We start from the raw sequence: 21,997 nt of genomic DNA on the forward strand, positions 1-21,997 counted from the left end.
ACAGGCTTAGACTTTTGTCACCTCTGCCGCTGTCTTGGTTGTGGGAGCGTGTGACCCTGGACGTGTGGTGTTCTGAGACCAGGAGTTCTGTGCTATCTAGGCCACCGATATTTCTATGTTACTGTCCTCCATCAGGGACAGGAAGGACCATGTAAGAGCAAAGAACAGGTTCCCTGGAAACTCACCTCCATCCCTGGAAGGTCCATGGGGTATGTTTCAGGCTGTCCAATTCCATGTGTTATGCACTTGCCCATACATAGGCTGTATCGTCATTTCTTCAGAAGAGCATATATTGATATTTAAATACATTCCAGGAAACTGTGCCAGATGTTTCGCATTAAGCGGTGTATGGGGTCCAGGGTACATTTGATGAACAGTCAACAAGCTGTGTGGATTAGGAAAGAGAAAATTCATTGGTGGCCTTGCCTATATCCTACATCTTAGGTGTAAAGTCAGACCAGTAGTTGTTAGAACCCCAGGAGGAGTAGGTTTCTAGCAAATTTTGGTTGAGTAAACCTTTTGTCTGTGTGCCTGATATTTTTCATTGGCTTTCAAAATTTAGATAATTTTAGCCAAATAGTCAATGTTCAATTAATAAAAATCATAGTAATAGTGAACTTTTATTGACCACGCCATCTGTCTTGGGCACGGTGCCAAGGGCTTTTATATATGGCTGAGCTCATGTTAATGATACAATACTAGGTAAATAATTAGACAGTGAGTAATAATTTGTTTTCTCACTCTGGTTGCCTTTTCAACTCGAAGTCCATCACTCTCAACCCAAGAAAGTTTAAGTAGCTATGGCTATTCGAGAAAATCTCTGTGACAAATCAGTGAATATCTCTTATGGCTAATAATTTCCCTCCTCCAACTGAACTAGATGCAGGTTAGATGGGAAAGACAGCTGGCAGCTAATCTCAGGTGAGCTTCTCCTTGTCATCTTCATCCATTGCTAATACCTGGTTTATGATTTACTAATACTTATAAGCTATCATTTAAAGAGGAAGAGGAGTGTTAGCCCAGATTTCCATGAGTTCTAGCTTACATTTCTTCTGCTCATGGAGGCATTAACTATAATCACAACCCCTAAAAAAATCTCACAGATACTGTTGAGTCATTTATCAGAGAATCTCGATCACCAAGTTACTTAAATCACTCCTGAGTCAGAGTTGCCACGTAAAACCCCTGGAGGTCATTGACAAAAACTATCATTAGTAAGGAAGATAAAAGTAAGAGCCACAAACCTAGGAAATCCATGGCGAATTTCAGTAGGTTTCTGTTTATTTGAATGTTGTTCTCTGGGTCATTAGAGGAACACAGGGCATGTGGAGGAAAATAGACCAGATCTGATCATAAGTGTTTTTAGAAACAACACCGTCCAACCCCCTCACTTTATGGTCGAGGAAACTGAAGCCCAGAGAGGTTAGGAAGGTCACACAGCCACTTGGCGGAGGACGTGGGACAACTCATGTCTCCCAGCTCTGCCCCTGTTGTTCTTTTCAGCACCTCATGTCCCCAGAACTTCTCTCCAAGATGATGCCAAAAACATTTTAAAGAGTCAGAAATTCAGAGCCCAGAATACCAGTCTGTCTGTGGATGACACTCTGTGATATGAGGTGACTGAACATGGCAATTCCTTTTCTCCTTTCCATTCTCTGAGAAAGACCCAGAGAGATAATGATAATATTCTTCCTGGCCATTTACCTAAAATGATAGATGAATGAGATGAATTTATAAAGAATGGAAGAAGAAAAAGGAAAGTCCTTAACCTTTAAGTCCATTTGCATCTACAGCTGGCGCAGTGATTTGTAACCCTGGCTGTACAGCAGATCCACCCGGGGAGCTTTTGAAACTACACATGCCCAGGCCACACCTCAGGCAAATTAAGTAAGAATCTCTCGAAGCTGGGAGCCCAGCATCAGTATTTTTAAAGTTCTCCCAGCGATGGACAGATTTGAGAACCGAAGCTGGGAGAATGAATCATCTTCAGCCCCCAGGGACGGGTGGTGGCGATTAACTGTTTCCTCCTTCCACTGTCCGTCCGGATGCTGGGAGCGCCCTTACGGGCTGGTTATCCTCCCACAAGTACAGCATAGCCTTGCTACTCAAAGTGTGGTCCATCAGCCAGTGGCATGGCCATCATCTGGGGACGTGTCAGAAATGCTCTCCAGCCCCGCCCCAGAACTGCGTCTAAACTAGACCCCCGGATGATGCATATGCATAGTATGTAAAGTTTGATGCTTACTCACTGGTAAGAACAAGCATCACCCGTGCTGCTCTGGGAATCTATCGCAGTTCCCTTTAAGATGCTCTGGATGTGTGTGCATACACACCTTTTGTCTGTGCTGAATTGATCTGTTGGCTCATCTGAGTCCCGGGTGCACCAGGATGACCTGACTGTCCAGGACAGGTGAAGAAGGAGATAGAGAGGTCACTGGCCAGAGGAGGGGATCCTTTGTCCTCCAGCATCCATGTTTCCGGGCACCCGTATTTTTCTATCCCATCAACACTCGAAGACCTGCCGGAAAATCTCCCATGAATGGGACTTACACAGAATTCATGCATCCCAGACTGGAAGGGGATGAGTGGAGTGGGTGCTGTCTTAAGCCTAGTTCTATTCTGAAGCAAGAAGAGCAATTTCTGCCACAAAGAGTTAATCTGTAATACTCGGCAGCCCGGCCCCACCGCGCAGGAACCATAGTCTCGTAGAATCCCTGCTGCTTCATCATTCGTGGACTTGAAATGCCTTCCCAGGAAAGCAGAGTGCTTGCTCTGCTGTTTCTCTTGATAAGCCTGAGAGGCGAAAGTGTAACCACCACCCGAACGCTAGGGGTCGAGTAGACTGTCTCCTAATAAGAGGTGCTTTATGTACTTTGGTGTACCTGTACGTTTCCACAGTTTGGGAGGCTTAAAAGGAAGGTCATCTGCCCTACAGAGTCATTGTGAGATTTCCTCTTGAGTGAGTTCTCGTTTTCCATCCATACTTACAAATCTGGAGACGTCTTCCACATGTGGGCTTATTCCTAATCCTCAAACATCCTAGGTAGCAGTCTCTACGCACAGGGTCACTTGTTGCTACATAAAATGAAAACCACGACCAGCCTTTCCCAGTCGCAGCTGTCTCTTGTCAGACCAGCATCAAAGCATGAACTGTGGCTGGTTGGCCAAAGAAGCTGTCGAGAGTGGAGGGAGGAGCCAGGCCGGAAGGGAAGCAGGTGGGACAGGACGGGAGGTGCCCAGAGGAAGAAGAGTTTGGTGCACCACCTGCTGACGGTGGATTAGACCCGAACAGAAAAGGCGACCCAGAAGGAGAACATGCGATGCAAGAGGAAAACCACCAGGCTTCCTCTGGACCTGCCACACACACCTTGTGCTGTCTGTGTTTAGCACAGGCACCTGACTAGCTCTTGAAGAAGAGCTCCCATCAGCTGGGTTTGTATACAGTTGATACATGCACTTTCATGCTCACCTTCCTCTACCCATCTTTATACTTGAGTCTGATTAGAGCTGGATTAATAGATTTGAGGGAAAAGGAAAAAACAGAAAAACCCAGCTTCTGCTTCTTCATTAGGCAGTTTGGAGGTTCATAACCCATACTGTTTTCTCACCGGTGCTCACTGCTCCCTGAGTCCCATGAGTTGAGCCCCCTCGCCCTTGGTCTTGGAAAGAAGCCAGTAACCCAGTTGACTAACCGTGAACTTCTCTTACCCTTTGGGAAGGAGAGGAAAACAACGCTAAGGAGGTTTCAATCCTTGAGACAGTCTGGTTGCACCTCCTGAGAGGTGCCCCGATGAGGTAGGTCAAGGAGAAGTTCTCTGTATTGATTTTAAGGACACACCCTTGTATTCTTCACCATTTGCATCACAGGTGAAAGCCACTCTCAGTCACGGAAGGGAAAAGGAAAACAAAGAACACTCTGCATACAAGTCAGGGCTCCAGTAGGACGCAGGTCTTTCAAAGGAGACTGTGCCAGGTGCCCAGCTCCCAGAATAGCATCCCAAGGTCTCGTATGAACGGTGACCTTCAGTCTCTTTGGCAGCATTTGGTGGGACAGATGTTATAGTTTGGATTCTTGGGGCGTATTCGTCAGCATTTTATCTTGACTCTCTCCTCTAAACATGATAGGCTCTTTGAGTTTTATGGAAATGCAGATATTCAGTATTTCCAGTTAGGTAACTTTTAAAAGCTTTACTGGGAACGAGGAAATTGAGCTGCGACTTTAACAAAATTCTAAATAATGAAAGATAAAAAATATACCAGCTGGCTAGGCCCAATACTGATTTATGAAAGGAGAGGCTATTTTACAAGATGAAAGAGTTCTGGAGACGGATGATGGCACAGCATTATGAATGTATTTAATATTTCTTAACTGTAGACTTAAAAATAGTCCATATGGAAAATTTATGGTCTTTGTATTTTACCACAATAAAAAAAATTGGGGGGAAAAAAACGAGAGAGGCTGCATCTGGCCTAAAGCTTGGAACATTGAAGAAGCTGGATCAGAGCAGAGCTGAGTGTAAACGAGAATGGAAAGGCATCTCAAGCCGCGTGCCTTCCCAGTTCCTCATCACACAATGAAGAGAACTTTTTAACAACACACTTATGAAGACATACGTTCTTCCTAACGATGGCAAGCAAAGGACTACGCCTTAGACATCGCCACACCCTAGGGTCATTTTCTCCCACTGTCACACGTTCTCATGGCTTTCCTCTACCTCCTGTAGGCTACTGGATCCCAAATCTTGACCTTGACATAAGACTTTTCTGCCTAGCCCCAAACCTGGACATTCAATGTCTGTAATTGGAAAGTTCCATCCAAATGACCCACAGGAAATTCCAAAACTGAAATCCTCTCCCCTCCACAAGCCAAGCCCTCTTCATATGTCACCTACGTGGATGGGCGGTCCAACCAAGACAAGTAGCTGAAATCATTCTCAAGTTCTCTCCTTCCTGTCCCTCCCCTTTCCTGGACCCCATTTCTAATTAGTGAGGAAATCTGTGTTCTACCTGAGAAGCAGCTCTGGAATTTTGCCCTCTTCATCAACTGGGCCTTATCCATTGTCATCACAGCTAATAAAAGCACAGAAGAGCTTAGGGGAATTTTTGAAGTTATCCCTCTAAACTACACTCATTAGTCCTCCAAGTGCTTTCCTGAAGGTGAGCGGATGGGTGGAATTACCTTCAGGACGCTGGGGGCTACAGGTTTCCCTCAGCCGCTCTGGGAGTATGTGAACATCGTTGCGTTGTGTCTTCTGGCAGAAAAAAAATGGACACACATAACTGCTGAGTCTTGAGGGTGACATGGGAACTCCGAACCGTGTCCCTTCCTCTGTCTTTGGCTTCTGTTTACACACTGTGTTCCCACTGTAAGAACACAGTCTCAGGCTTCCCGGAAGGTAGAAGTAAATACTCCTGCCTTGTGATCCACTGTGGTCTGTGCTGAATGAAACTCACCCTCCCACCTGCTGTATTCTGTTCCCCTGACGGCTTGTGTATCCGTCTCTCCTACACACAGCTCCAGATTCCTGGAGAAGGAATGTTCTCAGAGGCCGCTGTGATGCTGCCGTGGGCGCCAGCTCCACAAATGTTTGTTGGATAAATGAATTCCCAAGGAGGTAGCTTTTATTCACAGACACTCACAATATCAATCTCAAGAGTTCTTTACAGACTCGTGGGGTGCAAGTAGGAGGGGGGTATGTAGTTTCAGCTCTTTGGTTGTCTGTCGCAATCCTTTGGGTCACGTAGACCCCTGCCCTACAAACTACAAGCACAGGGTGAGACATGGACTCAACAACGCAATGAGTTTTCTGATATGATCCTTGCTTCGAATATGAGTTTCCTGGGGCTTAAAGAGACCAAGTGGTTTGACTGTAGGTACTTAACATTGGCAAAGCCAAGGTTCAAACCCAGACCTTATGATTCTGAGGTGTTCTTTCCACTACAAAACAAGCATAAAGCAGCCTGGGTTTCCCAGAACCTCATTCAGTACAGCACGTCCGGAGAAGTAAGAAACCGTCAAAGTAGATTTGCCATTTCACAGATCGTGTGTCAGTGAAGGGTTCTTACTTTATTTCCTGAGGATAAATTTCTCCCATATTCTTGTCTCATGGATCCCCTTTCTGAGTTTACCTTTGCCATTTAAACTTTGGTCACATGCTGTATATTGAAAGGCCCAAGCCTGGACTATGAGCTCTAGAAGACTGAGCTTCAGTACAAGGTATTTATAGAACAATCAAACTCTCATAATTTCCCTAAGCTCTGCCAACAAGTAATTTCCAAAGTTGGTAAATGACCTCGCACATTAGAATAGAAGGTGGAAATCAAAACGAGACAGTGATATTAAGCTCAAACTCATAAAGAATTAGCAGCGCTGGAGGATAGATCTTCATTTGGCAAAATATCAACCAAAGTTTAGTACCACGGCAGAAGATGAGATGAATAAATATAGCTGCTAAAAACAATATCAAATGTCTTGCTCAGATGTTTAATGGATTTGCATTTTAAACATGGGTAATATGAAATAGCCCTTAAGGCATGTTTTTCAAACTTGCCGTCTATTTTTAGTAGGAAATTTTTTTTTAGCCAGGTCTCGTTTGTTTAAAAAAAGAGAGAGATTTAATCATTTTTGCTTAAGCATCATTAAGAAAGGAAAATTACACTAGTTATCTCCTTTCCTTCACTTAGTCAGTGCAAATCCCAAAGGCCATGGAGGTAGTTCAATAAATAAATGGGAAGAGGCTGCTGAGTGAGGTATGGTATTTATTTGTCTGTTGTAAATGAAGTTGTCATTCCTAAGCCAATCAAATCATGCATTTTTTATGAGAGGTTGCAACTTGCAGGAGATGGAAATGTTAGACACTAATTAATAAATGTGGCTGGTAAAGCAACTCAGACAACTCAGGACTCGGAAACTAAGCTGCAGCAGCAGCATTAGAATACAGAGTTCAGTGGTGCTTTTCTTTTCATTGGATGAAACGCCTCTACCCTGTCAGAAGGTTCAAGATAAGATACAGTTGGCTTAAATATTCCGAGTTAATTTTGAACCAGAGGTTTTAAAGATTTGCTTGTTTAGAGGGGCGTTGTGGTGGTGGCTTTGGTTTGCCTTAGAGTTGAAAGGAAACTGGAGATTACTGGATAAAGCATCGCTGATCTTAACAAGCTACTAAGAGTAGATAAAAAGTGTCTTGGGTTGCACACGAACTGCCCATCAACTCCACGGTTGGTTTAGAGGGTAGTGTTATTTTACATCATCAAGTTGATGTTTAATTGAACTCATACAGTTTGCAAATATTGCAGATGAATTACTGGAAAGCTCTCCAAGCCTGACAAAGGAGGTAGCCCACATAAACTGAATGTTTAGGGCTTCTTATGAGTCATCTGAAATGAAGATAATACAGTTCCTTGCTATGCAGTATAGGAGGTTGCACTGTATGAAACTGTCACCATTCAACCATTGTCAATCTACAAAAATGGCAGTTTCACATGATCAACCTCATAACTTGACATATCGGTGTTTCTGTGTAACAGATATAAAGCGGTTATGTAGATGCACGGGAAGGGTCGTGATGCCTTTTTGTGGGTGAGCCTATGGCAGAAGTACCAGGAAGAGGGAGTTCTCCAATTTGACTGGAAGAAAGGGGAAATGTAGAGCAATGATGAGAAGTAAGCCTGAAAAGGTAATTTGGAGGCAAAGCATGGAGTTCCTTGAAAGACAGGCCAAGGAGCTGGAATTTAATTTGGCAGATAATTGAAAGTTTTTGAACAGGACAGAGACATGATTACACCTGCTTTTTCGTCGGATTAAATAAGGCAGCGGTGTGTATGATGGTCTGGGAGACAAGGACCAGAGTGCATGGAGACCACTGCAGGAATCTGAGTGAGCCGGAGTGAAGAAGAAATTTGGTGGAGACAGATCTAAAGTGAGAATTCCAAGAGGCAGAAAAGTAAGCCAGTTTAGCCAGGGTATTGGTTCCATGAGGGGTCTGGAAATGCAGACCTGGCGGCTGCTCCCATCCCTGAGATGATGCTTCTTTAGCACCAAGTTCAGCCCAGCACCGATGTTTCCAGTGAATGACCGAAACCCAAGTGCAATGTGGGCAGTTTTCACTGTCCAAAGGATATTTCCTATGGGGACGAGGCAGGGGTGTGGCTGGAATTGAGTAGAGATAATCCTAGGAAGCAGTACCAGGAATTGTCAGGAACTGAGTTGAGTCCTGGGAAGGGGGTGGAGAGATCGGGGGAGGAAACAGCCTCCCAGTTTGGCTAAGATTCCAAACTGGGTACCAGGAGTCTGCAGGCCCAGTGGGCCCAGGCAGAAGGGCCAGTTAAACAAAACGGGCATGTGCACCCAGAGTGCAGGTCAGCGAGGGAGGGGCGGTGCCATCCGCTTTCCAGTCTGCAGGCCTTGCTTTCCCCCAGTTCACAGGGTGTTGAGAACTGGGTAATGGTGACCACCTGGAAACAGCCAGGGTTGGGGAGGGAGGCATCACAAGCCCAGCGGGCTGGGCTCTGGTTTAGGCCAAGGCCGTGTGCAAGCTCAGCCCGAAGGTGGTCATGATGGGTCGAGGCTAATGTCCAAAGGACCATTTATGTTTAAACCAGACTCACTTGTCTTAAAATACGAGGTTATACTAAGTTTGTGGCCTGAAGAACCATCATATGGGAAATGTAAGGGAAATACCAGATCATTAAATCACTCCTCCGTGGCCAGGTCAGGCACTGTTATTTTAGTGTGTATTTTCCTGACTCAATTAGGGAGTGTGTCTAATGTAACATCTGGGTAGCATCTGGAAGAATAACTCTTGGAGCATCCATCGTTGATTTTGGAAGACAGTTCCACAGTCAGAATGAAATCATGGTTAGAAAGGATATCTGTATATTGTAAATTTTGGCTTATTAATCAGGAGTGGTTATACTCTTAAGCGTCACCCAAAATCCTTGTGTGGTCTTCTGCTGCGCTTGTGATTGTCATAGTATTGCCTGAGCAGCACTGTAATCCTACACACCTCTTCTTCCATTAAGTCTTTCCACTTCCCTCCATTTTCAAAATAGTTCTAGACCCTCCAGTCTTCTGTCATTAAAACAGGTAGATCTAAACAGAGGATTCCAGAAAAGCTAAATGCTGTCGTTCAGTTTTAACTAGTTTTGCTTTGCTTTTCACCATATTTATTTGGGAGCTCACCTAATTGGATCATTTGTTTATTCTATCCCAAAGATGCAGTGACAGAGGGAAGAACCAAAATCTTATCCAAGAAATTGCTTTCTGTTTACAATAATACTGCTAAACACAGTAATAATACCTTCTACTGAAATCACAGGTAATTAGGCACCAAATCTGACTAGAGGTTTAAAAAGTGTCATAGATTTACCTCTCTAAGTAATATAATAGTTCCCAGAAAAATTAAAGTAATAAAGGATTAACATTCTTCTTAAATAGCAATGCTTCGAAAAGCCTTACGCTTGCTTTTTGTTATGACAACTATTTTTCATTCACGTTCCATGCCTCCTATTTTGAGCCTATTCATTTTTCTTCTCATTTGAAGAATAAATAAAGCAAAATGGAAGCTCGTGTTATTATTTAGTATGAAAACACAGAACCTAATTATAGCTAATGAGTATAGTAAATGCCGGGCCGTACCTCCTCTTGTTTGTATGTGTTTTATATACAGAAGGTAACATAGGCTGAGTAGCGAGGACGCCAAGTTACAGATGGGGTTGGGGAATGCTGTTTGACAGCCGATTAGAGTAATCTGTCAGAAATGATGACTTAATCACCAAAACAGACTCCAACTCCCCTCATAGAATTCCACCCAGAGTAATCTAATTTTCCTGCAATATTTTATTTTATTTATTTTATTTTTTTGCCAGGACTAAATGGTTTCACTGCTTGACTTCTCCCCTCTAGTGTACCACACGATTGTAACAGAAATGTAAATAGCTAGTGTCATTACAGAAAAAAAAAAAAAAAAAGGCTGCTTTTGGAGCCTGAGAAGCCAAAAGCAGACATATAATTCTGGGTTCTGTAGGTTGTTTTCCCTCACTGGGTTGTTAGTATATATGGAAAAAGCCGAGAGCAGTGTTATCTATATACTTCCCATGTGACCAAGAAAAGCTGTTCCCTCTAGTATGTTCTCTCAGCTTTTGAATGGGACCTTTTCCTTTTTCCCTCAGGGAAATCCTTTTGCTTTGTAAAATAATAATGACAGTGATAATGATAACTTTACTGGGCACATATTATGCAGGCAATGCTTAAGCATGTCACATGTATCAGTGGCTATTAGGAAGAAATAGTCATTTATTTCCACTCTAGGCTTTTTCCCCCTGGTTGTGATTTGCCATGGGAAGATAAAGGATCACTTACGTTTCTTTGTTATTGTCATATTCAAATGCCCTTTTATTCTTTGCTTTGGTCACTTTTATAAAAATATACATCAGCAAATATTGGTTGAAAGTTTTCTGTGCACGTACTCTGTTAACTTAGTTAATAGAGACGCACAAAGGAGCAATTTGGAATAGTACTGTGACTCAAGGCACAGATGAATCCCATACACTGCTTCCCTCAAGGAATCTGCATCTTCAGAAGGCGACTGTCTACTCAGTGCCATCCAGAATTTCCAAAGCAGTATTCAAATAAACAGGCATTGTACAATCCAGTCAGTTAGCATAAAGCCAAATACCGATGCCTATTGTTGTAAATGCTGACTTATCCAATAAGTGGTCTACACTTTGATTCATTTTATAGATTCCAGTGTACTTTTTTGCACTAACAGTTTGTGAAGAAACCACAAAATGTAGAATCAGTTAATGTCAAAACTCTTATTCTCCTCTCATAGAATAACTGACAGCTAATTTTGCTTGTTATCAGTTTGTTTCTCATCAACATAGGTATAGAACATTTTGGATAACTTGGCCCATGAAACAAACCTCAGAGTCTAATTCCATTTTGCACGTCTATTTTAAATGGCCTGAAGGGACTGTAGAAGAACTAGCATTTAATCTGTCTGGATTAGCGCATATAGTTCCCTTGTGGTCAAATGGGACATAGATTGGAGCTATACTTTCCTAATACAGCTGTAAGGCTGTTTTTTCTTTGAATCGTGGCAGGCTTGTAAATTTTCTTTCCTTCCTTTTTCATAGAGAAAATCTAGACAATCTTTTTTGTTCTGAGGCTATTTTAAAATATTTTACTTCCTCTTTTCCAATCTGGATGTCATTTATTTCTTTTTCTTGCCTCATTTCTCTTGCCAGGACTTCCAGTACTGTGTTGAATGGAAGGGGCAAGAGTGAGCATCCTTGTCTTGTTCCTGACCTTAGAGGAAAGGCTTTCCGTTTTTCACCGTTTAGTATGATGTTACCTGTGGGCTTGTCATGTATGGCCTTTATTATATTGAGGTGCATTCCCTCTGTACCCACTTTATTGAGTTTTTTTTTATCATAAGTGGATGTTGAATTTTGTCAAATACTTTTTCTGCATCTACTGAGGTGATCATACGATTTTTACCCTTCATTTTGTTAATACAGTGTATCACATTGACTGATTTGCAGATGTTGAACCATCCTTGCATCCCTGGAATAAATCCCATTTGATCATGGTGTATGACCTTTTTAATGTAATGTTGAATTCAGTTGGTTTCTGCTTGTCTGGAAAATTCTTCATCTCTGTTTCAATTCTGAATGATAACTTTGCTGGGTTGAGTAGTCTTGGAAGTTTTTTTGTTTTTGTTTTTCCTCTCATCACTTTGAATATATTGTGCCACTCACTTATGGCCTGCAATGTTTCTGCTGAAAAATCTGCTGATAGTCTTATGGGGGCTTCCTTGTACATAGCAAGTTGTTTTTCTCTTGCTGCTTTTAATAGCCTCTCCTTGTCTTTAACTTTTGACATTTTAATTATTATGTGCCTTTGTGTGGCTCTCTTTGAGTTAATCTCATTTGCAACTCTCTGGGCTTCCTGGATCTGGATGTCTATTTCCATCCCCAGGTTAGGGAAGCTTTTAGCCATTATTTCTTTAAGTAATAATTCTTCCCCTTTGTCTCTCTGTTCTCCTTCTGGGATCACCTAGAATGTGAATGTTAGTTCTTTTGTTATCCTGTAAGTCCCTTAAGTTATCTTCATTTTTTTTCATAAAAACTCTTACTATTTGCAGATGATATGATATTATATAGAGAAAACCCTGGACTCCATAAAAAAACTGTTAGGTCTAATGAGCAAAATCAGTAAAGTTGCAGGATTCAAAATGAATACACAATAATCTGTGGTGTTTCTCTTCACTAGTAATGAAATATCAGAAAGAGAAATTAAGAAAACAGTCCCATTTACAGTTGCATCAAAAATAATAAAATACCTAGTAATAAGTTTAACCAAGGAGGTGAAAGACCTGTATATAGAAAAGTACAGGACATTAATGAAAGAAATGGAAGAAGACACAAATAATTGGAAAGGTATTCTGTGCTCATGGATTGGAAGAATTAATATTGTTAAAATGTCCATACTACCCAAGGCAATCTACAGATTCAGTACAACCCCTATCAAAATTCCAATGATAATTTTCACAGAAACAGAACAAACAGTCTTAAAATTTGTATGGAACCACAAAAGACCCCAAATAGGCAAAGCAATCTTGAGAAAGAACAAAGCTGGAGGCAACATGCCCCTTATTTCAAAGTATATTACAAAGCTGTAGTAATCAAAAGAGTATGGGATTGGCATAAAAACAGACACATAGATCAGTGGAACAGAGTAGAGACTCCAGAAATAAACCCACACATATAAGGTCAATTAATTTACAGCAGAGGAGCCAAGAATGTACAATGGGGAAAGGACAATCTCTTCAATAAATGGTATTGGGAAAACTGGACAGCCACATGCCAAAACTGAAACTAGACCACCGTCTTACACCATACACAGAAATTAACAAAATGGATTAAAGATTTTAACATAAGGCCTGAAACTATAAAACTCCTAGAAGAAAACATAGGTAGCAAGCTCCTTGACATAGCTCTTGATGATGATTTTTTGGATACTGACACCAAAAGCAAAGGCAAGAAAAGCAAAAATAAATGAGTGAGCCTACATCACGCTGAAAAGCTTCTGCACAGCAAAAGAAACTATCAACAAAACAAAAAGGCAACCTACTGAATGGGAGAAAATATTTGCAAATCATATATCCAAGGGATTAATATCCAGAATATATAGAGAACTCATAAACTCAGTAGCAAAAAAAAAAAAGTCTGATTAAAAAATGGGCAGAAGATCTGAATAGACATTTTTCCTAAGAAGACATACAGATGGCCAACAGTCACATGAAAAGATACTCAGCGTCACTATTCTTCAGGGAATTGCAAATCAAAACCACAGTGAGCTATCACCTCACCTGTTAGAATGGCTCTTACCAAAAAAACAAGAAATAACAAGTGTTGGTGAGGATGTGGGAAAAAAGGGAACCTTTGTCCACTGTTGGTGGGAATGTGAATTGATGCAGCCACTATGTGCAGCCACTGTGAAAAGTAGTGTGGAGGTTCCTCAAAAAATTAAAAATAGAACTACCATATGAGACATCAATTCAACTTCTAGGTATTTATCTGAAAGAAACAAAAACATTAACTCGAAAAAGATACCTGCACCCGCATGTTCACTGCAGTATTAGTTACAGTAGCCAAGATATGGAAGCAACCTAAGGGTTGGGTGAATGAATGGATAAAGAAGTTGTTTCATATATAAATATGTATGTATGTATATGTATATATATGTGTGTGTGTATATATATATATACACATATATATATATACACACATATATATTTATACACACACATACACACACACACACATACCATATAATGAAATATTATTCAGCCATTAAGAAAAATGAAATCTTGCCTTTGGGCAACATGATGGACCCTGAAGATATTATGCTAAGTGAAATAAGTCAGACAAAGACAAATACTGTATGATCTCCCTTATATGTGAAATCTAAAAATTAAAAAAAAAAAAGCTCATAGATACAGAGAATAGATAGGTGGTTTCCAGAGTCAGGGGGTGAGGGGTGGGAAAAATAGGTGAACTGGGGGGATTTTATTGTTTTTTCATTTAAATAAGCTTTTAAAATATGTATTTCTTATGTGCAAGTGAAATACAGAAAAACATATATATACACGTACACATGTATGCTACACACATTCATATATAAGTTTCCAATTGGAAAGTACCCTATAGATTGAGATGGTCATTACGTCTAGTCTGGAAAAGGAATTTTGGTAATGCTCTCGGTTCTTAGAAACCACCATTTCACAGCACAACTGTCTGGATATGCTAGGGGTGGGTCGGCATGGAGGAGTGGCTGGGGGTTTATGCTCCAGCCCGAGACAGTCCCACGAATCCTGGCTCCACTGCTGACTTCCTGTATGCCTTAGCCAAGTTCTTTAATCTCTCTCTGTCTCCCTCCTTCTTTCCCTCTCCCCCCACCTTCCCCCACCCCTTAAGTTCCTCATTCACATCTGTCTCAGGGCTGTTGTGAGAATTAAATTAGTTAGCATATACATAAAGAGCCTAAAGCAGTGCTTACTTATTAGCACAGGAAAATTGAGAGCACAGGGAAGATTTCCTCAGTTTTCACCAAAGTTGCCTAAATTCTCCACTTCACTTAACAAGCGTGGCAGTGAGCTCCAAAACCAGCTTCGTCCTGATGATAAAAGCTGGTTTAGACCCATCCAACACATGACTTTTGTCATCTCTGTTCGTTCAGAGGCGTCACTCTACTAAAGGTGCTTTTGTAAGTTTAGTGATGTCACCCATTTTCAAAACTCAGAGAAATTCAAAAGTCCTTATTCAATACGATAAGTCAACATGCCTAAAACTCCCTTTGTTTCTTCCCAGTCTCCTTTATGCAGAGCATAAAAGACAGTGAGGGAAATGGCAGAATTTCCTACCTAGAGAAGTAGGGGAGCCTCTGTAGCTCTGGGAGTACCTTATGGTCATAGAAGATCCCTTGACAAGACACACACTTTCCTTTTGGGGGACGGCGTGCATCCAGTTGGTGGCAGTCCTTTTGAAACTTATTTTTGCCCATTTACAAACTTTTTTGAGAAAAATTCAGGAAGCATGGGTGCCTTTGGTATCTCACAGTCCACTCTCCAACAAGATACCAAGTATCTTCTGCATGAGTCACATCTGCATTGTCAGGGAGCAAAAGGAAAATCCCAGCTCGTCACTCCTGGCTGGATTCCGTTCATTTTCTCATTTGGTTGGCGTGTGGCTCTTTCATGCACCCACTTCTTCCCTCCCCCTCTGTTTCTCCCTTTAAATATTTTATGGGCAGTAAGCTTATAGCATGTGCCATTACGGCTGCTCTTTCTAGGTGTCAGGATGGGTTTAATAAGGATATGCGTAACAGAGACGCCGTAAAACCCATTTCGGGTTAAAAATGGCATGTTTTATTGAGTCTCATGTTAAAGGTGGTTAACTCATCCATCGGTGATGGCTGGAGTTAAACAAGTTTCAACATGCGTTCTCCTGTGTGTGAGAAACTGGCCAACTCACCTTCACCCAGGTCTTCTATCTTCTGGCCTCCACCTGGCTTAACACTGGCTATTTCAACTCAGAATCTCCCCCGTAGCCATCACAGGATTAAGGCAGAGAGATCTGGAGAAATCTCGCTGACTTGGTAGACTGTGCGCCTCCAGAGAACCTGATTCGTGGATGCTGGTGCTTGTGGCCCAGCAGCGTCTCTGTCGCTGGGATGTGATGGGACTCGTAACGGGGCCTCTGCAGCTCCCTTCACGTGCTGTCACCCCCACAGGCTTTGGGGGATGCCTTTGCCCCACAGTTGTGTCCTCACCTTCATTTCCCTGAGCCACAGCTGGGCCCCCGCGTCACGCATCCAAGGTAAACGCGTTCAGGAGTGAGAAGCAGCAGGTCCTATCAGCAATAGGGGAACTCAGTTCTGGGACCCCATGTGTATGTGGCGGAGAAGCAGAAAGAGGGCCAGAGGCCACTCACTCATCACTAGGAGGCAGGGTAAAGGGTGAGGCTTGGTGCTGGAGGCTGGTGCCCTCCGACACCCACAGCTTCCCACGAGAGAGGAGGTGTGGGATGAAAACCAGCCCAAGCCAGAGAGGAGTGGCCTGCATATGGTGAGACCCTAACCAGACCCCTGAGAAACAGCAGCTCAGTGGGCTGTAGTCACAGTGCCCTAAGCATGTGATTGAAACTGAATACACAGATGGAAGCAGAAGTAAACCACCGATTTCTCCGGAAGCTGCTTGACTCCAGTACCTGCCCCAGAGGGAGGGAGGGAGCTCTTGCAATTCCCCCCCTTCATTAGATTTCCTTTGCTTTTTGTTTGTTTAATTGAAGTGTAGTTGATTTACAATATTATGTTAGTTTCAGGTGTATAGCAAAGTGATTTGGTTATACATATATATGTATGTATTTATATTCCTTTTTTATTCTTTTCCATTATAATTTATTGCAAAATACTGAATATAGTTCCCTGTGCTATACAGTAAATCCTTGTTGTTTATCTATTTTACAGATTTCACTTGCCTTTAAATAAGTAGGGCTAAATAGAAACCAACAAGTTACCCAGTACCTTACTGTTGAACATGAGGCAAGATGCCATTGTTCTGTAATAAAATGCAAAAGAAATTCACGTACAAAGAAATCTTCAAGGAAATGGGTTTGGAAGGCTTTCTTCATTGAAACGTAAGCTTGAAACGTAAGCTTGATGAACTCTATTAAGTCAAATGCACTGCCAGGAACCAGGATCTGTTTCCAAAACACTTGATTTTGCCTCCCTGGGACAGGCCCTCTGCCATAGGGGAGCCTGGTGTAAGACAACCAGAGCCCTGTTGTGGTCAAAGTTCGCTCCAAGGGCAGCTGAGTTGAACTCAAGTCTTAGACTCACTGCTGCTGTTTCTCCAGCCCTCAGGGAAGCTACCCTGTCAGTGTCACAGGCCGGAGGTTATAAAATGCCTAGACTCCTCTGACCAAGTAGACAAATCATGATAATACAGACCAGTGAAGGTTTTCTCAGACCCAGCTGATCCAGTGTGATGATAGAGTCTCACGTTAAAGGTAGTTAACTCATCCATTGGTGATGGCTGGAGTTAAACAGCATCAGTATAATTAACTGCATTAATAATGCAGCCTCAGTATAATTAACATATCTCTTAACTTATATACAACGGAATATTACTCAGCCATAAAAAAAGAATGAAATACTGCCATTTGCAGTGACATGGATGGACCTAGAGATTGTCATACTGAGTGAAGTAAGTCAGAGAAAGACTGATATCACTTATATGTGGAATCTAAAAAAAAAGGTACAAATTAACTTACCTACAAAACAGAGTTATAGATGTAGAAAACAAACTTACGATTACCAAGGGGGAAAGCGGGGGGAGGGATAAATTGGGAGATTGGCATTGACATATATACAGTACTATATATAAAATAGATCACTAGTAAGGACCTACTGTATAGCACAGGGAACTCTACTCAGTACTCTGTAATGGCCTATATGGGAAAAGAATCTGAAAAAGAGTGGATATACATATATGTATAACTGATTCACTTTGCTGTACACCTGAAACTAACACAACATTGTAAATCAACTATACTCCAATAAAAATTAATTTAAAAAATAACATGCCCCTTAGGAGACTCCTTGGGAGAATTCTTGAAGAGGATGTGCTCACTCGCCATAGACAGAAGGAGGAGGGATCCAGCCCCAACCCTCAACTCTCAGGGTCCCTTGCATCTGGTGGGACGTTAGGAGATTGGAAGGGTGACGGCCAAGTTCTCGGGCCCTTCCTCCCGTTGCTGCCATCACCTGGGACCTCCCCGCCCCCAGCCAGTGCAGAGCACAGTGCAGACCTCTGACCTCCGGCCCCTCCAGCTCTGGTATTGGAGGCGCCAGTTCCCCGTCATGACAGAAGCACTGTTGACAGGCTTCAGTTCTTGACACCATGGGGGTCACCTTCAGTCCTTGAGGAAGGCGATGAGCCTCTGGCTGCCAAGCCAGGGCAGTTTTGATTCAGGGCTGAGATGTGCATTGTTTTCCCTGTACTTGAACTTCTCCGATCCAGGGATGTATCCCTCACTGTTGGCCTTGTCATGCTTCATTTACGTTGTGTTTGGTGAATGATCTCTGGCGACATCGATTGCCTCCTCTGTTGGTTAGCATGTCCCCTCATCATTCTTCAGGAACAGCATGACTTAGTTTCTCTTACTCTGTTCCTTCACATTTGTTGTTCCTTCCCTGACATGCCCTTCACTCAAGTCCTGGTTAGCGCCCTTCAAGATCTGACTTGACCATGGTTTCAGCTGAGATGCCTTCTTGCCGTTCCTTGGACTGTGTGGGGTGTGTCTCTTCTGAGTTCCCACACTGCATGTGGGAAATGGCTGGTCTGTCTGTCTCATCCTTACGTTACATACCTCCACCATGACCAGAACTCTTTTTCACCCATTATTCCCACCATGTATCAGATCATCTGGTCAAAGCAGAAATAAGCGAATGCGTGAGTGGTCTTAGCATCCTACTGGGTCAAATCTTTGACATCCTTTCCTGTTACAGGGAAAGAATCCCTGTATTATAATTTGAAAGTTTAAACTAGAATACCCCTTCCTTTACAATAACTTCCCTACTCTGCTCAACAAATCTCCCAAAGTTCTTGGTATCATGAGACTTTGAGGAAGTGACACACATTATGAGAACGACTCCTCCAAACCATGTGTTTTTTTGTCTTCCTTGACATGTACGTCCTGTATCTGATCAGGAATTTGTAACTCAGATTAACTGTTCCTGGTAATGAGCCATTCTTAATACAGTCCTGATTGAATACCTCTCTCCAAGAAGGTCACGCACGGCGCTTTACATACATTATCTATATTGTCTTCAGAACATCGCTGGAGTAGGGTGACCACCCATTCAGATTCACCTTGGTCTGACAATCCAGATCTCTGTGAGGTTGACTTTTTTCCCCTTCAGAGCCCCAGAAAGACCGAAAGAAACCAAGTTCAAGTCCGCAGTGGGCGTAGCTACCACTGCTAAATTCCTGAGCCTTCTGGATAGTCTTAGGTCAGAATCAGAGCTCATTCTCTCAGCAGCAGCAGGAAAACCCAGAGTCAAGTCTTCGTGTAACACCCGTCTTAAAGCTCCACAGATAAAGCATGATGCGAGGGCAGAGGAAGATTACTTTCACCCAAGGGGATATTGCTGGCGCCTTCAACTGAGTGTCTGTCTGGTGCCTGCAGTGAGTGAAGCCTGCAGTTCATCATCATAGGCTCATAAGTCCAAATCCCGTGTTGGGCATTCTGCGGGGAAGCAATGTGGTTTGGGGGAATCGGCCCTGGATTAAGAGTAGGCAGCTTAGAATTCTGATCCCAGCTCTGTCATTAGCCATCTGTGTGTCCTTAGTGAAGTCACTTATTCCCTTCAGACCTATACGTTGAGAGCATTTGATGAAATGATTCCCAGGGCCCTCTGCAGCTTTAGAGTCGAATGATTCTGTCCTTACTGCTCCCAGGTTTCCTCCTCCAGACCTCCGTGCGCGTCACAGATGGATCTGAATGCTCACGGCACTCTCTCTGCTGCTTTTCTGATGCTGGTCACCGTCTTTTCTCCTTTATATATGTACCTATCAACGACCATGTTGGGTCAGCATCTTCCCAAGGGCAAGAGTCCTCCATTTCAATTTTGTGTCCTATATATAACGTTGGTACAATTATCTCTTGTCTCCTATCCCTTGAACCTGTGAATCTCATTTGAGTCTTTTCAGCTCATTGACCTGTTACAAGTCTTTCCTATCTGGAAAGGAAAGACCCCATCCCCATCCTCCTCCCCCATCCTCCACCGAGCCACCTGTCTTCCCCACTTAGAGCTAATCTTCTTGAAATAGTTGTCTGCATTTCTCATATCAACTGTTACCTTTCCTGTTACTCTCCCGCTGCCTACGAGCTGGCATTCTGGCCCCTACCACCCAACAGAAACTGTTTTGATAAACTCCCTTAAAAAAAAAAAAATTTGTATTGCCAAACCCAGAAGGATACTGGGGCGTTTTCATTGTAGCGTCTAAGAGCACTTGCTCTGACCATCACCTTGTTCTTGAAACTCCCTGCGTGGCTCCAGTGGGGCCAGCTGTTCTGCTCCTGCTTCTCTGGATGGCCCTTTGCTCTGTCCCTCTTAGACTCCTCTTCCTGGCTGTTCTCCACAGTTCTGCCCCTGGCTCTTGTCTCTCTTCACTCTGCATTTCCCTCTCTGGACAGTTTCAGCCACGCCTGGGGCTTCCGCCACCTCCCAGAGCTGTCCCAACAGCTCGAAACCCACATTTCCAACTTCACCCCAAACGCAGCATGTCCTGACCTGTGCCCATCAGTCTCTACACCCCCTCCCCAAACTGCTTTCTCGTGTTTTCCCTGTTTAGGCAGTTGTATACAGGACACAACGTTACATATAGGACACAGAAGTGAAATGAATAGGCAATGATCCCACTACACATTTAGTTGTCCAGGCCTGGGGTTCCGCTGCCCCCTCATCCCTACAACCAGCCAGTTACCTCTGAGGTTTAGACCTTCCCTGCTTTACATGGGCTGTTGCAGTAGCCTCTTAACTGTTCTCCCTGCCTCCTGTGTCTCTCTTCTACCATCCATCCTCCATACTGCAGCCAAAAATGACTTTTTCAAGGATGCAGATGGGATCTCGTTGGCTTGCTCCTTAAATGTTCTATGCCTGATCGTTGACTTTTAGAGGAAATTTCAGCTCCTTAGCATGTGGGATCCTCTAAGGCCTGGATGCTGGCTGCCCTGGCAGCCCCTTCTCGTGCCTTCCGCCCTCACACTGTGGGCTCCCTCCAGGAGGACTGAGGGCTTTCTCACCACGGTGTCCTTGTGTGGGGTCGTCCATTCGTTTCAAGGGCCACCCCCTTCCTCTGCTAGCAAGTCCAACCAGCCCTTAGGACTCAAAGCAGATGGGCCCTTTGCCAAACTCCCCCTACCTCCCTCACCAGGCAGAATGAAGTATCTGCTCCCCTGGGCTCCCACAGCACCTTTTCTTAAAAGGCCGGTCTACTTACTGACTCCTGAGCATTCCATTCTCATGCTAGTCTCTTCTCTACGAATTGAGCAGGTTAATGAGTGGAGTGGGAATACAAGTAGACCCCACAACTCTAGGCCTGTGTTCTGTGCATAAGAGCATCTTGCCTTTGAGAATAAACGAAGCAGCTCTGAATTATTCAGCCTCTTGTCCCCTGATACTGCTCCCTCTTACCTCTTCCTCTTGTGTGTTGAAGACCCTGGCAGGCATTAGGTGCACGTGGTCTCAACTGCCTGATAATCATTTCCCATCATTTCAGTGCCAGAGCCAAGTACCATTCCCCTTTCATTTCAATTAGATAAAGCCCAGAGCTGTGGCTGGCAAGTAAGGGAAGTCCACTGGGGAAATTAAAGGTTCACAGAGAATAGGGCCCATTATAATAAAAGCATTTGCACAGCCACTGATTCCATCTACCCTGTGGCTGCGACGTTCCTTGGGGTAGGATGAAATATGAAGCAAGAGAACCCACGAAAGTCATTTGAGGAATTTATTTTAATTGGAAATGGTGGCAGCTTTCTGTGCTCTGCAGATCTTCACATCATGCACGGTGATGTGATTGGCATCGTTTAAAGAACCGTAGAGCATCTTGTTCTGCCACGATGCGGGCTCTTGGTTCCCCTTTGTTTCAGGCACTTTCTCCTCCTACGTATGTACTGAATGTGATCGTAAGCCCCTCACTCCCGCTTTTCCTCCTCCCGCCCTCTCTCCTTCCTTCCATTCTTTCGGTGCCTCTGCATTCCTGTTTCACACTTTGTGTTTAATAAAAATGGGATAATGGCGCCTGGGATGGGATAACTGGTCGACCTTCAGATTACTCAGAACTCTAAGAAACAGCCATGCAGCAGACATAGAACGGCCAGAAGAAAAACAGATCATCTGTGTTTAAATTTGTAATAATACAAAATA

The 21,997-nt window shown here is 43.3% G+C and overlaps 1 protein-coding gene across 3 annotated transcripts in view; it reads left to right on the top strand.

Moving 5' to 3' along the window:
* The window catches only part of CELF2 (CUGBP Elav-like family member 2), a 524,675-nt gene that overhangs the window by 419,396 nt on the left and 83,282 nt on the right, over window positions 1-21,997 (top strand). The window lies entirely within an intron of this gene.

This window comes from Mesoplodon densirostris, chromosome 4 (genome assembly GCF_025265405.1).
Source record: "Mesoplodon densirostris isolate mMesDen1 chromosome 4, mMesDen1 primary haplotype, whole genome shotgun sequence".
NCBI classification, from domain to species: Eukaryota; Metazoa; Chordata; class Mammalia; order Artiodactyla; family Ziphiidae; genus Mesoplodon; species Mesoplodon densirostris.